The following is a 14,463-nucleotide window of genomic DNA, read 5'->3' as shown; positions in this document are numbered from 1 at the left end:
GAGCAGAGTAGAGGGGCAGGATCACCTCCTTCGACCTGCTGGTCACGCTTCTTTTGATGCAGCCCAGGATACGGTTGGCTTTCTGGGCTGCAAGAGCACACTGCTGGCTCATGTTAAGCTTTTCGTCAACCAACACCCCCAAGTCCTTTTCTGCAGGGCTGCTCTGAATCTCTTCTCTGCCCAGCCTGTAGCAGTGCCTGGGGTTGCCCCGACCCAGATGTAGGACCTTGCACTTGGCTTGGTTAAACTTCATAAGGTTGGCATCGGCCCACCTCACAAGCGTGTCAAGGTCCCTCTGGATGGCATCCCTTCCCTCCAGTGTATCAACCGAACCACACAGCTTGGTGTCATCGGCAAACTTGCTGAGGGTGCACTCAATCCCACTGTCCATGTCACCGACAAAGATGTTGAACAGGACCGGTCCCAACACCGATCCCTGAGGGACACCACTTGTTACAGGTTTCCAACTGGACATCTAGCCATTTACCACAACTCTTTGCGTGCGGCCATCGAGCCAGTTCTTTATCCACCGAGTGGTCCATCTATCAAATTGATGTCTCTCCCATTTAGAGACAAGGATGTCATGTGGGACAGTGTCGAATGCTTTGCACAAGTCCAGGTAGATGACATCGACTGCTCTGCCGCTGTCCATCAGTTCCGTGGCTCCATCATAGAAGGCCACCAAATTGGTCAGGCACTCCACTTGCGTTCTCTAGGAACATTTTCCTGGTGAGGAGTGTGCAACGTAACCCTGTGGCAGGATCCTTCCCCTCACCTAGAACTGAAGTTCGCAACGCTTTTAAGGACTCACAACCACATGCTGCCAACAGAGAACTGGTAGTGTCAGAGACTGTGCGATTTGGCCTGAGCCACTTCCATCACAAGTGATGCTGCGTGAAGCAGCATGATGATATTTTGCGGCAATCCAGTTCTGGACTGAGCTGCTCTTATAAAAAAGAGCATATTCCTACCAATGCAGGTGAGAGTTAACGCAGCCAGCAGATGTGGAAGAGTAACACTACAAGTCAGGACCACTCTTTGGTTGAAGATCTGGGAGGTCGAAGTCATCCTTTCTAGTTCAGAGTTCCAGTTCTTTATGCCAAATTGTTTTCCTTATTTGCTCTGTACCCAAAACATTGAAGTTTTTCAGTCTTACAGAGAACAAAACCCAGCAAGGTCTCACCTCCTCAAGTAAACCAGCCTTTGAATCATAGAAATATCAGTGGTAAAAAATAAATTGACTCACTAAGGCCCAGAGAGAGGTGGGAAGCTTCTTGGAATAATGTGCCTACCCTGTGCACAACTGCATAAAGCAGCACTTCCTTGTGACCCTTTGCTTGTGGAACTTGTGTCCCAGTTCCACATAGGGCACTGTATTGCGTCTATGATGCTGCTAATGGAAGGATTTTCAGACCTAAGTCTTACCAGGAAATCCAGCATGTCCTTCCAGCACTCCCTCCACAGACAGGACTGATGAACTTTACGTCTCAAGGTTAGGACCAAAGCTATTGAACGAAGACACTATATAATACAATGATTGTTAGTCCATGGGCAGCTATCTCTTGAATGAAAGTTTATTTTCCTTTTTGCAGTGATTCCATAAGCATACATTCTTCAGTGAGAGAAAACACACTTGTATTAGAACAGTTGAGTCTTTAGCAACTTTTTGAAACAGCAATTAGTGTAAACAAACATTTATTAATGAGAAAACCAGAACATGTTGAAATAAGACTTCATAAAGTTTTACGGAACATTAGAGTGGAGATCTGGTTGTGCTGTACCAATCAGAAAAGCACGAAGGCACAGGGCTTCACCAGGTTAGAATAACCTGGTACATAGTGCTGGCAAGGAAAGCACGTCTTTGCTCCTGCCAGTATATTCTTTGCAGCACTGATTGTTCTCATTGCATTGAATTGCCTGGTAAAGGTAGCAGGATGTGTTTAAGTCATTTATACCTTCATAACATCAGTGACTTATAAATAAAATCAGCAAGCATGGAACATAATTTTAAGTCACTGACTAACTTTCCCTTTATGCATGAGTTTTTACACCAATGACTAATGTCTCTCCATTTTTCAGACAAGGTTAACTTTCAATTTGCTACTAAATCTAGTCTTACAACATAGTACTATTTTTGCTACTGGTAACAGTCTGCATACAAAAGTAATCACCCACAGATATGTTTATCCAGTTTCTAGTGTCATAATAAATTAATCTGATTTCCCTCCCAAATTCCCACTCTTCTGTTGAAGCTACATTTGAATAGACCTGGAGGGCAAGTGCACAAATCCAACTTTAAAAAACAATGAAAAGCCTTAAACCCCACTGCATTGTCTGTAATTATAAATGCACATTTTGAAGTGATGTGTTGCAAAATTGATAAAATTTCTGACCACAGGTCCAACAGAATTTCAGAACAAACAGGTCTTTGCCTCAGACCTCTTTCACGGCCTAAGGAAAACAAAGACTTCTTCCCTTTTACTAACTCTCAACTGATTTCTCAACTATGAAATTATTATTCAACTAGTTCAGCTTAATAACCTGAAATAAAAATAAAATAAAATAAAAAATCTCTCTCTCATGCCCCTGAAGAGATGATTACCAAAGAAGCTGGGGTTTTGCATGTCAAACCTAGACACCAGGTGTTCAGATAATGACTTATCCACTTTGCCAGTTTGACCATAAAGAGTTTTTGTCACATGTTCTTCAGAATGTTTTATTTATACAGTAGCAAGTTTCTTTCACACAGGTTGATTCCAAAATAAATATTTGTCTTGAATCTTTAAAATAGCTGATTTGATTTAAAATCAAATTCAATTACATTAGGCAGTGAAATGCCTGGCAAGTTCCATATGGTTACCTCTTACCACCAGACAGACATCACTGGGTCGAGATTGCAACAATGAGCGATATCATCATCCGATTTTTCCAGCAAAGCACTGTGTCTGAACATACCTTTGCAATTTTCCTTCCACTAGACCCTGACGCATCTCCCTCTATTCTTAAAAAGAACCTTTAGTAACCACTACATTCCCCACTTTTGCAGGATTGTTCCCAAAGGCTTTTTTTAAACTGGAGTATTCAAAAAAAAAAAAACAAAACGGAAAAAAAAAAGTCTTTCTCTGCTTAACTGCCTCTTTCACACAGGACTGCTGTAAGTGCTTGGCTGAAAGGGAAGTTGAACAGTATCAGAGAACAGGCTGACAACTAACCAGACATCTCTAAAGCCTTGGTATTTGTCTCCAGGGTGCAGGAATGTATTTGTGCAGATTGGTACAGGACACGCATATACACCTAACCAGATGCTGTTCTCTTCCAGGAGCAGAAAGCAGTACTGCTTATTCACAGAAGCGATAAAATATGTGCAGCCTTGAATATTTACAGGAAGAACAACCCTTTCCACTTTCGACTTCTGTTCTGCTGACAACCAGGTGTTGAGAATTGCACTGAAAATAAGGAGGTATCTCAAAACCAGAGTCATTAATGCTTTAAGTAATTAACTGACTTATCTCCCCATAAACGTATTGACAAGAATTTCTCAAAGTGCCATTTACAATAAGTTAGCCAAAAAAACTGGATGATACTCAAACTTCAAGGTATGTTTTCTAATGTGGCAACTGCTTTTGGTCTCCGACATGTTGATTCCTATACCTGTACTGACCTTGGCTGTGCAACCCACTTACGGGGGCAGGAAAATAAGATGAGTCTAGCAGAAGGCAGACGCCTCTCCCCATGTAAATTCTGAAAAGGGAGGTAAATTTATGTTGACTTGTTTAGAAAAAGAGGCTGGTGCTGAGAGGATCACTGCAGCCATCAGCCACAGCTCAAGACCACTCCCAATGCGTATACCAAAGTGTTATATTTAATATTCCCTGGAAAAGCTCCCTCCATCCCACCAGGTTTTGGTGGAAGGTCTGTGTCTACCAAGGTTTCAGAAATTCTGAACTTGGAAAAGATTTGACTTTTAAGGGCTGTGCCTTCCCATCAAAAGCCTTGTTGGAGGACACTGGCCTCTGGCATTTCTTTATCAGCCCTACTGCTACCTAATTACAGCTTAATTGCCGCTTTCATGGCAGAACACCCACTGAACACCAGACAAGCTTGTGACTTCCTCTTCTGCATGTGGGACTGATGGACGGGTTGCTGCTTTAAAGTTCTCCAGGGGCTCTTTTCCTTTTATCTGCTACAACTTGTCATAGATGCAACAGCCTGTGTCACATCTCAGGTGGTCCCATGACCTGTATGCTGGTGTCTGCTGTCACCCCTTGCCAATAGCTACACCCTGTCATACAAAAACCCCCTTACAGACCTCTGCTCGGAAATTGCAAGCCATCTTTCCTTAGCTGCTTCATCTGCAGTCTTTTGCAGGCACACACAAAGCTCAGTGGCTCTCACATTAAGGACAGAAACCTGCCAATTGCACATAAACACACTTGGCTGTGTGCCAGTATTCAAAGTAGGATCTGACCCCACGGCAATCTGAAATAATGTGGGGGGGACAACAACAGGAGGTCTCGCAGCAAGGAAGAGTGCTTAAGGCAGGCATGTTTAGTGATACCTTTGAAAGCAAACTAGCTGATCTGCAGAACTGTGTCATGCAAAATGCCGACATCTTAATCAACAGAAAGTCTCAACCCAAACAACTCTCTGCACAGAAAAGCCTCAAATCTCTGCTGAGATATGGATATGTGTGAGTAAAAGGGCTGCATCACGGAGCTGAGTGCCTCACAGACTGGCCAGGAAACATCGCACATTCAGTCCTTTGGCACTACTTGCCCGAGAAAGACAAAGCCCTGCAAAGCAGCTTGAAGCCAGAACCAAGGCACAGCCATAATACAATCAATTGGCACCAACCTTTTACATCAGGGTTTTTTCACACTGACCCAGCAATCACTGTAGAGGTCTTCCTTGGTCTCCAGTTGCCTCCAGAGCTTAGCACACCATGGCAGCACAGGGCCCACCTACGGAAATCACTAGAACTATTGAAAAAGTTCTACTGAGTAAAATTATTTCAAGGAAAACCACAACAGATAAAAAGGCAGATCCACACAGCTTGCCCTGTTCTGAAACATTTTTCCAATAGTTGCAAAACATCCCCCTCCCAAAACACTTTCTAGACAGTTTTTTAGCAGGTAACATATCAGCAGAGTAACTCCTGTTACTCTGCAAAAGCTCTAGACACTAGCCCCATAATCATTGCCTTGCCAAAACTGCAAAGATATGCAACTCCATGCAATATTCTGCACCAGTTATAGGCTTCTTGGAAGCTTAACTACACTTCAATTATGCAAAGTGACTGTTGAGAGAAATCAAGCTTTCTTCCATATTCTTTAAGGAAAGACACTCGTGCCCAGCTTTCCTTGCTGGCACTCCTGCAGAGTTACCTATAAAACACATCCTTTAGAACCCATAAAACTAAAGTTGAATCAGTGAGCATCAAAAAACCTCCCTCCAGACTCTCTGTCCACAAGTAACCTCACTAGAAGCTGCTCAAATACGTTAGTAAGTGGAGACATGTAACCAAGAGGCAATACGACCTCTGCATGACTGGCACGCACTCTTGCATAGCTTAGAGGCAAATCTCTTCCATGTGGCTAATAAAATTACAGTGCTCTGAGGGACTCGATACTATCTAGGTTACTGCACTGCAGCTGAAAGGCAGCATTAACCAAGTTACCAGAGGTGTATTTTCATCAGAAAAGCACAAAGCTCACTGAAGGCTAAATTACCTGCCTTTTGGGAAAGACCTTGCAGTCCTGCCGGCCCCATCCTGGGATGCCTGGACAAAGACACTTAGTTTAGCATTAATTCAGGAATCCCTACACTATGTTGGAGTTGTTCATGCGGTTACAGCACAGGTGCACCCTCAGACATTCCTCAAAATGGAGAACGGTACCACAGACCCATTCATTTTCCCGTGTGGTTTTAACAGCCACCACCACCATGAAGCCAAGGACTACCTACCTATGTATAACATCCTATCTCATACTGGACAGGAGGTTCCCTCCATGAAAGAGACTTAAGAAACCCATTAGAAGAAAATGATACATCACTCTTAATGAAAGAGATAGTTACAGCCCATGCCAGTTAGCTGAAAGGCATGGCCAAATCATTAAGTTGTAAGACACAAAAACTGTTATAGAAGTATTTTTTCTTTCTGGTAAAGGCACATTCATATACTTCTTGTCTATCTAAAGTGAAACCATTTCAGAACTGTAGGTCCTATATTAAGTCAGCTTGTAACATCCTATTACATCCCTATGGAGGAATAAGAGGGGATGTGGACATCACACTCATCAGAAAAGGAGGTTTCTAGCCTAGGATGGCTGCTGACCATCATCTGACTTCAGTGAAAACAACCAGAAGATATAAAGACAAAAAAAAAATAAAAATCAATGCTGCAGGATCACATTAGAGAGCTGTGGAACACAAGTGCCTAGCACTCAGAAGCCGTATGGCTCCCTACACTGCTTCATTGCCAGGATAGGATTAATTTTGATTTGGGTTGTTTTTGTTGGAGAACCCCCACGGCTTCCAGGAAAGCCAGAAGCTGCTGCACTCCAAAGGACATCTGATGAAAACAGTCTATTCATTTAGTCCTGTTTCACCCTCATCTGCCTTGTTAGTTTCTTAGGAAGGCAGCCAGTACCTGCTGGAGGAGACCTGCCAGAATCTCAAAGGTGTTGCTTAAGTGTAAAATTGAAATTCACTTTTTAGCCTCAGATGTGCAGAGTGAGCTTCGTGCTGTTCCCATGCGTTTGCTCCTGACCACCCAGGATGCAAAGACAGACTTAAACAGAAAACCTGTTCTACAGTGGAAAGACATTTAAAAAATAATCAATTGAGAGCAGGCATCTAAATCCCTGATCTTGTTAGCATTGCTTCTGTGTACTCACAAGGCTGTCAGAGCTCTCTTCATCTATCGGAAGAAACCTTGTTTTTATCAGAAAGACAATGGAAACATTAAATATAAGTCTAATATTCAGTAAGTTTACAACGTGTTGGTTGCCTATAGCAACAGAAGGGCACTATCACCAGACACTATTTAACCGAGACTGCAATTTTAATCAATATTAACTAAGTGCACATCCAATCAGCGGTTTTGTCTTCACACACAGCTGACATTTAAGTACAACTGCCTATTTCAAGAGCTATTTTTCTAACACCCAGACCTGTTTATGAGAATATTTAAAGACACAGTGGTAGAGCACCACAAAATGACTATGTTCTTAATCAACACTGCATATAGAAAATGTAAACCTTACAAAGAAGAATCATTTATTCTAGAGAAAATACTTTAAATTTGAGGTTTCAAATGTCTGCCATTTCCTTCCTCAGGAAAGCAGAAGTCACTACCTAGTTTCTCTCCTGCAGCTCTTTTGAGGGATACAGGGGTCCACAGAAGCCCAGCGTGCCACCAAAGAGTGGCACAGCAGGGCTTTCCCACTATATCAACAACAGCTTTCACAATATGGGGACACACCACCCCAAGTGGACCATAAGCCTCTTTCCTGGAAGTTTGGGCAAAAGGTCTCTTCCACTCACCAGAAAGTGTTATTGATTTTGGCTCATCAGGAGGCTTCTGTGACTCTTACCCACCTTCTACATAGACAGAACTAAAAACCCTCCATGACCAGTTGTCCAGGTTTGTCCCTTTTTCAATAGCTCTTTAGTAGAGACAAGTTCACAATAGCATAGACTCAAACGATTTGGAGCAGAGATGAAAGATTTTGCTTTGTTTTTAAAACTCCTCCCTTCAACAGACTACAGTGCATGGAGCTTGAGTACAATTTTTACCTTCAACAGGGAAGAACCTTTCCTCAGGGCAAGGCCAGACGGATGGAAACAGCAGTGCAGGCAAAGATGACATGAGCAGGTACGATAGTTTTAGCTGGTGGCCACGTGTCGGATGCACACTGCCTACACCCCAAGTCCTATGCACGTGCTTTTGGAGCAGCCCACAATCTTTGGATTTCTTTACATAGCTAAGTGTGTGCCTGCTTAGCCAAAACAGCAAAATGACAGTTTACAAGAAGGCTTTACCTTGCAAGCTCTGAAGCACAGGTAGCAAAGGACCTGCCTCACATACCCCCTCCCTATCCATAGGATAATCAGCCAGATGGCAAGCCACCAACAAAGCCACCATAAGACAGTCCATATTCCTGTTCAGTGAATCTTGTAATGCAGCTTAATTTCTCCAATCTAAATACCAAGCCCTGAAAGCTGCTATATCTCTTGCCCATCTTCTACATAACATTAGTATCCAGAAGGGAGCTGTGTGCATTAAAAATAGAATGTGGCACATTAAGCCATTGGTGCATTTTGTACAAGCTGGAAAAAAGCTTCTTAAGAAAGCAATCTAAATAATACTGGCTTTTCTTCTTGCCACCTAGTCTCTGCATTCAAGGGGCATTCAGCATAGTAAAGGTTGGGTTCTAGGGAGGAAAGTCCTAACCTATCACCACAACCATTGCTCAATCTGTAGAAATCCTTCTCTGACCTGTGAGAGATACAGACTTCAAAGCGCAGGTCCTCTGGAGGATCATAAAAAATCCCTGATAGTTGCTTTACCAGCAACTTTTAACCCAGCATCCTGGATTCGTTTTCAACAGCTTTATCTTAGCTAAGCTTAGCTTTAGCTTAGCACAAGAGTCATTCAATAGGCAGCACGAGGCACAGCCTGACACACTGTGGCTGGCTGGTGTCCTGGGACGCTTCCTGGCATGTATGGTCACAAACTCATCTCCGGCTGTAACATCCAAGACTGTGACCATACAACTTGCCGTGGAACAAGTGACAGTAGTATGCAGCAACATCGATTCGGGTAGAAGGCAGCTAAGTTTACACATCCGTGTAAGCAGAGCTTAAACACACACTGAGGATGTTAAACACTGGCCATTGCACTGTAAGTCTACAACCTGGTGCTCCTGCATATTTTTAAAGGCTGAAAACAGGACTTAGGACTTGGGTTATATTTGTACTTGGAATATTATAGATTCAAACACATTAAGCCCATACTACACTCACCACTTACTGCTGCACCAGTCCTCTTCAGGAGGAATGTACCTGTATCCTCCTTCCAATCCACTCTCTCCTTACACCTCCTTTCAGTTCCTCACCTTCAGCTGGAGGATTCCCCTGCCACAAGTATCACTGTGCTCAGATCATCCTTCTTATGGCCCTGAAAAAAATCTGTCACTTGTAGGTTAGTAGGGTCCTCCTTTGTGGTTCTAACAGAGATTTTTAACAGCAGTTCTATCCCTGAGGTACCAGTCATCCCGATGGTCTCCCTTAGGTACTCAACTTTGTCACCTCTTCATGGAACACAACTTAGTGATGCAAGACAGGACAGAGACCAATCTCAGTAACAAGTAAAATGCCTTCCACCTACTGACTCACAGGTATGATGTCCTCGCGCATGTCGCCAAGGCACCTACTGACTTGGAGGCACATCATGAGGTAACAGCTCCTTAAATCTCCTTAAGATGATACTCTCTCTCTGCCCCCACCAGTGGGGCTGAGACCTCAGGGATCAACTGTTCTATCCCAAAAGACATGTTTACTTTCAATTTAGAGCTTTTTGATATACATTTATTGCTCAGCACACCCCTCTGCCCTAAAGGTTTTGCTCTTTCCTAGTACAAACCCAAACTTCAGAGCAGCAACCCAACTCAGGAAACATTAATTAGGCTGAAATAACTTGTTGGACATGGTTGGTAGTTTTCCAGGTGCTCTGCCAAATTGAAAGACGAGCAGATTTACAGAACCACTTACTACACTTCAGCAAGCAGTATAACAATTTTTAATAAACCCCAGTGGTTTATTAGTCGTTTCTCCATCCTTCTGTAGATGAATTACCAAGACACCTGTAAATATTAGCAGGTACAAACAGGATAAATTCAGACAGAGCTGTTAAATAAACTGGTAAAATACAGCAACAATTCCTTTTCAAGATTTTTTATTTCCAGTTTTTAACAAATGTTTCTGCAAGACAGAAGTAAGTAGTTTTAAAACAACTCTAGAAGACTTCCATCTGGTTGCTCTAGACTTCAAGAAGTCTGTAACTTGAACAGTTGACACTCAGGAGACATTTAGGAGACAGTTGACATTTAGGAGAGGTTTAGTCTGAATCCTGATCATAAGTAGCCATGTCTGTTAGGTGCCTCTTGCCTTGTGAAGGGGACAGTACACCCCACCAGCACTGGAAGAGATCACAGTGCAATCCTCTCTTTCAAACAGTACCATATGTACAGAGGACTTGGCTGGGGCACATATTTGCAGGACTTTATTGAAAACTAAGTAAGTATCTCTGGTTTAGAGTGCAATATGTGCTCACCACATGAGCACTGCCTGCACCAGTTAATCCAAAATGAAACTTGAATTCAGACAGTGTTTGCTTTCAATAGACTTTGGCTGTGGGCAGGCACTTGAAGTATTAACTAAATGTCATGATGACCAATACAGCAAAACTTACCTGGAAATTCGGGGAAAGACAACAGGTAACTTTTGAAAAATCTGACCAGGCAGTGCAAAACAGAAATTCGCATTGCTATCAGCGAGCTGTTTGAGTAAAGGATGGTATTTCCACATGCATAAGACTATTTTGAAGTTTGAGAAGATTCTGGTAACACTGACAAATCCATAATTACATTCACTATGCAGAGTAATGCAACCTGCCAGGGAAGAAGCCCTGTCTTTGAAGAGCAGGCATATGTCCATCTAAAAACTATTATTTAGGCACATTGTTGTAGTTATTCCAAAAGAAAAGACAGAATGAGGACTACTGCAATTACCAGAATACTCCTTTGGATGTGATCCCCGTTAAGGTTTTTAGATTTAGCAGTTAAGCTAAAGGAGTTTTCATCATTAGTGATCAACAGAATTAAGTCTGATGCCCCTAGTAATGACCACGAAAGAGCACTTCTATCTTTGCATAATGAAAAGGATGAACTGATTTTAACATTGAAAAAATAAAGGATTCATCATGTTTATCAATCAGGACCACAGCCTGAAGTACAGCTTCAGACTATGAAGAGCAAGTTCGTCAGCCCTGCTAAACCAAAAGAACAAGTTTGCAACATCAAGGGAATAAAATCTCAGCAAGAGTCTAATACACTTCAGAAGGTCAAGCTTGGAGCAGCATTTAATAGGCCTGCCTCAACCGTGCCTCCTGGCTGTCTGTGTATCAGCATGAAAACGTTATCACCATTGCAACCAACTGCTGGCAATTCCCTGTGATGTTAATGAGTTTTGAATTTATGCAAAGTCTCCCGGCAGGTTCTTCCGCAATACCTACCAACTGCCATGCCAATGGAGGATACCTGTGGTAAAAGCATCTAGCTTTCTCTCAGTTATTAATATAGCAAGCCAGACTTCAGTGGCCATCTGAAAAAATCTTTCAAAAACCCAAAATCAACTGGCCTTGAAAGGAGTCAACAAAAACACATCAGGACTGGTTTTGAATTCTTACATACCTATTAAAAAAAGCCCACATGTTCATATAGTTCTAAATAATCTCCACAAAAGACAAGTCAGAAACCAAGTATGAAGTGTTTGATCCTCAAGGCAATTAGGATTTACAAGAGCTGTCAGGATCAAGTGCAATCAAGTGAATCTGAAACTCTAGAATGACCTCACAGCCAGATGGATGCAGAAATTGAGAAGTCTGACGACTTAACATTGAATTTTTCTACTTTTTACAGAATTATTAACAGCCATTCAGCATCAGAGCCACTGTCAAACTACCACAGCTCACCAAGAAGAGTAAAATTGCTTGCTCGTAACACAAAATGATAAAACGGATGAGGAAATTAAGTAAACCAGCACCAAATACACACCTCTTAACACCAGTAAAAGCACTTTGTGCCTCTCAAGCCAGGTGCTAGGCTATTAGCCACCAGCTACTCAAATCAGCACTGCTATATAGGCACATAGTACTAAATATCGCTTCAAGGGTTAATCGTTTGGACAAGCAAGGGAAAAATCTGGCGCTATTAGAGTCTGTATCATGGACTAGTATCCAGATCAGAGATGAAAATTGCTGCTGTCTTGGCAACACGCACACTCTTTTTCCATCTCATAAGCAGACTGAAAAACAAGCAGGGTCCCTGTTACTGAAAAGAGGTTAAGTGTGCACCTAATTTATGCATCTCCATTTGTCAAATTGAGCACAGTCTGTGGCCACAAACCAAGTACCAAGCACTACAAATTCCACATCTCTGAAGGTTAATACAGAAGCACCTCTAGATTTAACACCCATAGTTAACCCATAGCTAACCTTATGGGACAAACTTTTTTTTGCTGGATTGGTCTCTACCTGAAGAAATTTACCCCTCAAATTCAGAGAGTAACCTTTAAGAATTCAGTGTTGCAAACAAAGAACTAAGAGTTAATGAAAGAGCGTATCTGACATTTCCCACTGCAGCACAAGGAAACTTTTCTGCGAAAAGCACGGATTACAAATTCTGTGTAGCTACGTAATCCAAATAAAGCATTCTCCCATAACCAGATAATCTCTTTATAATAATTCTTACATGCACAGCATGGATCATCTCAGTTATTTCCACAATCACTTTGCCCTAATTTTTGCAAGAGTTACAAGATACTCTTTTCAAGGAGAAGTACTTTTGTGATATGCTATCTGAAGTACATACACCAAAGGGAGGGCTTCACTCTGCTGGAACAGATGAAGAGAGGAGTGGTTTCACCTTCTACTCCATCAGAACAGCAGAGGAATTGCTATTGCTCTGCAGAATTCTAGACTCTTCAGGCTTTGCATTAACATCCTGAAGTGGCAACTCCTGCAAGACAAACCCCAGCACAGATGTGTCACAACACATTTTCAAGAAGAGTCGGACTTCCTTTAACTTTTTTATCATATACCCATTCCCCTTCATCCTAGCACAGTGATCAAAAATGGAATCTAAATCCAACTTCTGACACACACATTTACAGAAATGGAATCACTAGCCAGCAGCTTCTCCTAGGCTTATCAACTGCCAACAACCCAAAGAGAAGTGCAGCTTTTACATGCTCCAGTGGGCTAGGTGACCTCCATCTTGAAAGCCTGTGAACATGTTGTTCCTGCAACTATTCTTGGGACTGCTATTCACTTTTTTTCTAACCCTTACATTAAGGGAAATTAAGATTAGAGATCTAGACAGATCCACAGACCCAACAGATGTTGGCAGGGGGAGAGAGAAAAACGGTTAAGTGTTCCCTTGGACGATAACACTACTTTGCTGCAAGATTCTTTGAAGTTTAAGAATACTAAGCTTAGGAAAAAAAAGGTTTTCCTGCTGCTTCCATATCACATGGATCCTATAAAAGCCCTGTTACACATCCCCATGCTGTTCATATCCCTCCAGCTTGTCTCAAGGGATATCATGCTTGGCTTTCTCTTACTCTACATGTATTCCATAGCCAGATGCTACAAGAACCAAGGTTCAGGTACTGCGAATTCCCTTGTGCTTTCAAAATAAATCCATGTTTGCAACCATTAGGGGTCAATGCTACAACTAAGAAGATACTACACCATTTCCATGATGCAGACTGCACTTACACTATATCTATTTAGCCAGCGGAACAAAGCTGTCCCACAGAAGTGTGGGTCTGGAAGCGCTGCTGCAGAGCAGAGGCTATGCCAACCTAGCTGGTCCCTGTACAGGCACAGGAGCACTGCACATTTCTCTGTACACCCAAGACTCCCTACTCCAAACTACACAAGCCAAGCCTGGAATGGTGAACCTTCACTAGTTTTGATCCATCAGTGCAACTGCCTTTTTTCATGCCTCAGCTGACAAAGCAATGCCTGCAGAATGTCTATATGGTGTTCAACTGAAGGGTCTGCTCTGGCCATCACAAGCAATATATTTTCCATTTCCATCACGTGCATGTGCTTGGGAAGAAAATCATGCTTTCGTACAAAGGAGCGTATTGTTTTTAGACGTGTCAGTCACAAGATTCTGCCAGACCAAAGCTTTGCAAATGCCAGGAACACTTCTATTTGTTTTTTCTTTTCCATTAACAATAGGCACCCCATGCAATGCAGAGCTCTCTCCCTCCCACTCCCATTTCTCAGGTCAGCCTGCTCTGACAGCTCTGTGGATGTCCAGGTCCTGCAGACTTCATAAATTTTGAAATTTGTCTTTTACTACACCTTAAGCTACTTGCAACAACTGACCACAAAACAAGTTTCAGATTAAAAGCTAAGCCTTACAATCGAGTCACTACCAATGAGGATTAAGCCCTATGAGTATTAAAATAGTAGATATATTCCTCTACTGTATTAACAACTGCAGACAAAAGCCTTTATACTCAGAGATTTCTACCGTGGTCGCAAACACAGTAGAGGAGGAGAGGCTACCTCACGGTTTGAGCAGGAGAGGCTACCTCACCCCAGCTCAAAAGCTCTTTCCATGCCTGTGGCAAACTTCATGAACAGACAGCAACACACCCCAAATT

The 14,463-nt window shown here is 42.4% G+C and overlaps 1 protein-coding gene across 4 annotated transcripts in view; it reads right to left on the bottom strand.

Annotated features, from left to right (window-relative positions):
• FAM219A (family with sequence similarity 219 member A) overlaps window positions 1-14,463 on the bottom strand; it is a 96,337-nt gene that overhangs the window by 74,466 nt on the left and 7,408 nt on the right. The gene's annotated exons all lie outside the window — the stretch shown is intronic.

This window comes from Strigops habroptila, chromosome Z (assembly GCF_004027225.2).
Source record: "Strigops habroptila isolate Jane chromosome Z, bStrHab1.2.pri, whole genome shotgun sequence".
In the NCBI taxonomy this organism is placed as follows: Eukaryota; Metazoa; Chordata; class Aves; order Psittaciformes; family Psittacidae; genus Strigops; species Strigops habroptila.
The sequence above is the reverse complement of the archived record's forward strand: the minus strand, read 5'-3'. Positions and strand labels throughout refer to the sequence as shown.